Raw genomic sequence first — 3,393 nt, forward strand, 5'->3', positions numbered from 1 at the left:
ATTGAACACACAAAGGCAGTGAACCTGTCTTTTGGTGGTATAGATTAGTAAGTAAGGTGTCGAACTCAGGGAACGGTAAATTAAACTAATAACTAATTTTAACTAAAACAAATAATAAAAGTAAATGTTTTTTCTCTAGTTTTGCAAGACTAGAAACTTAGACAAACTAAATTAACTAATTAACTAAAGCAACAACTATTCACCAAATTTGATAAAGATGTTTCTATTTAGGTTCAACCAATTCACTCCTATGGTTATTTGTATTTATAGTAGATTAATTGCTATTGGTTACCAATTATAATGGTTAGGTTCATGTTCATTACTCCTAACCCTTAGACAATTAACTAATTTAAGCGTTGATCAAGTGTTTAAACTAATTAATTCCCTAGATTAATGATTTGGATTAAATAAGATTTGTAATGGTCAATTAAGTTATTAATTCAATTAACCTCTTGTTTGATGGTTTCTCAAACAAGCTCACACATTAATCTTCCTATTTTCTTATTAATCTTAGTTTCATAATCATTACTTCTAAGCATATGGTTTAGTGTTCACATAGACATATGAGGTTAACAATTAAGAGATGTTCATGCAACCTAATTTCCTTCCAATTAACAGAAAATAGTAGTGATTAATACATAAGGTTCTTTAACAAACTTAATTTAATAAATCACCAATAGACAATTAAGCAAAAATTAATAATTTAACCATAGGAGTTCCTTGGTATTCCCCAAACAGAAACAAAAATGAATTTAGTTCATAATTGCAGTAGAAACAAACATAAAAACAAGGTTTACTAAAGCAAACATGTTCAATTCCTAAATCTAAGTAGTAGAATTAACGTAGTTGCTTGAATTCTTCAAAAGATTGAAGCTTAGGGTTCCTTAGCGTCTTCTGGGGCTCTTAGTCGCAGCTTAACCTTCAAAAATCGCCAGGACTGTCGTCCCATTAGATAAGGATTCATCTTTTATAGATATCCCAAAACAGGGTGTACTCGGCGAGTAGCAGAACCAACTCGTCGAGTAGGTCCATAGTTATCCGTCTTGCATCAGGAATCGTAGCTATCTTCTGGAACATCCTCGTGTACTCACCGAGTAGAGTCGTCTACTCGCCGAGTAAATAGTCTTTTTCACTCTTTTATCTTTAATTGCTTCCCTTTGCTCCCTTTTACTTCCAAGCATATCTTTTGGACTGAAAACAAAAGTCACAACATTTTAAGTACCTTTTGTCCATAAAATGAGACAAAAACAACATAAAGTATTAAGATAATGCATGAAGTTTATAATTAAATATGCTCATATCACAACACCTGATCATGAGCGGGGTAGTTCTTTTCATGCTCTTTCAATTATCGAGATGCGTATGCTATCACATTTTCTCTTTGAGTTAGAACACATCCTAACCCAACTCCCGACACATCACTATACACTGCGAAGTCTTCAACTCCATAAGGTAGAGAAAGAATCGGTGCTTCACATAATTTCTTCTTTAGCTTCTCAAATGCTTCTTTGTGGTTCTCACTCCAAGTATATGTAGCTCCTTTGTGGGTCGAAGTTGTTAATGGAGCAGCTATCGAAGAAAGACCTTGGATAAACCTTTGGTAATATCCAGCTAATCCAAGAAAGCTTTGAATCTCCGTGGGACTTTTCAGCCGTTCCCACTTCATAACAACTTTGATTTTTCCCGATTCAACCATTATCCCTTCTTGGTTAACCACAGACCCAAGAATTGAACTTCTCGGATCCAAAAATCACATTTAGAGAACTTTGCATACAACTTCTCCTTCTTCAATACCTCTAATACTTCTCGTAGATTCTTGCCATTATCCTCTTGGGTTTTTGAGTAAATCAGAATGTCATCTATGAAAACTATCACATATTTTTCGGAGAATGGTTTACAAATCCTGTTCATCAAATCCATGATTGTTGCTGGATCATTGGTTATTCCAAATGACATAACCAAAAACTCATAGTGTCCATATATTGTTTTGAATGCAGTTTTCTCAATATCCTACTCTCTTACCTTCAACTGATGATATCCTGCCCTAAGATCGATCTTTGAGAAATAGCTCGAACCTTGCAGCTGATCGAATAGGTCATCAATCCTTGGCAATAGATACTTGTTCTTTATCGTTGCCTTGTTAAGCTCTTGGTAGTCTATACACATTCTCATGCTTCCGTCCTTTTTCATGAATAACATCGGAGCTCCCTAAAGTGATGAACTAGGTTGAATGAAACCGTCAATACATCCTGGTACAATTAAAATGTACTATAATGTAAGAGCTGATTATTGGTGTCATGGATTAAAGAGGGACATTGGAAGATATATGCAGAAATGTTTAGTATGCTTACAAGTCAAAGCAGAGCACCAAAAGCCTTACGGAACCCCAGAAAGTCTTAGTGTTCCTGTATGGAAATGGGAAGAATTATCCATGGATTTTATTACCAAATTGCCAAAGACTGCTAAACAACATGATAGAATTTGGGTAATTATCGACCGCCTGACTAAGAGTGCACATTTTCTTGCAATGCGTGAAACGGTTCCAATGGAGAAATATGCACAAGTATACTTGGATGAAATTGTAGCGAGACATGGTGTGCCACGAAAGATCATTTCTAATCATGATACTCTCTTCACTTCTCACATTTGGGCGAGTATGCAACGTGAATTGGGATATCGAGTTGCTCTCAGCACAGCTTATCATCCCAAGACTGACGGTCAAATGGACAGAACAATCCAAACAGTAGAAGATATGCTTCGCGCATGCGTCTTGGAGTTCGGTGGTAACTTGGACAAGTACTTACTCTTGTCGAATTTTCATATAATAACAATTACCATGCCTCAATCAAGATGTCAGCATATGAAGCATTATATGGTCATAACTGTCGTACGCCATTATGTTGGCGTGATATAGGACAGAAAATCCTTGGAGGCCCTGAAATGATTCAAGACACCACCGACAAGATTCAAATCATACGAGAAAGAATGAAAACAACCCAGGATCATCAAAAGTCCTATGCAGAAAAGAGGAGATGACCGATAGAATTCAAGGTGGGTGTTTTGTAATGCTAAAGGTATCCCCGTGGAAAGGCCTTATGCGATTTGGAAAGAAAGGAAAGGTGAGTCCAAGATTTGTTGGACCTTTCAAAATCACTCATAGGATTGGTAAACAAGCATACTGTTTGGAATTACTGGAAGATTTGACAGGTATTCATGACGTGTTTCATGTGAGTTATCTGCGTAAGTGTTTAAGCATATATGATGAAGAGGTTCCATTATCCGAGGTGAAACTAGATAATAAGTTAACATATGTAGAAGAACCAAATGAAATCGTAAATGAAAGAATGACCGAGCTACGTAATAAAGAAATGGACTTGGTGCTTGTCAAGTGGA

This window comes from Lactuca saligna, chromosome 7 (genome assembly GCF_052625555.1).
Source record: "Lactuca saligna cultivar CGN05327 chromosome 7, ASM5262555v1, whole genome shotgun sequence".
In the NCBI taxonomy this organism is placed as follows: Eukaryota; Viridiplantae; Streptophyta; class Magnoliopsida; order Asterales; family Asteraceae; genus Lactuca; species Lactuca saligna.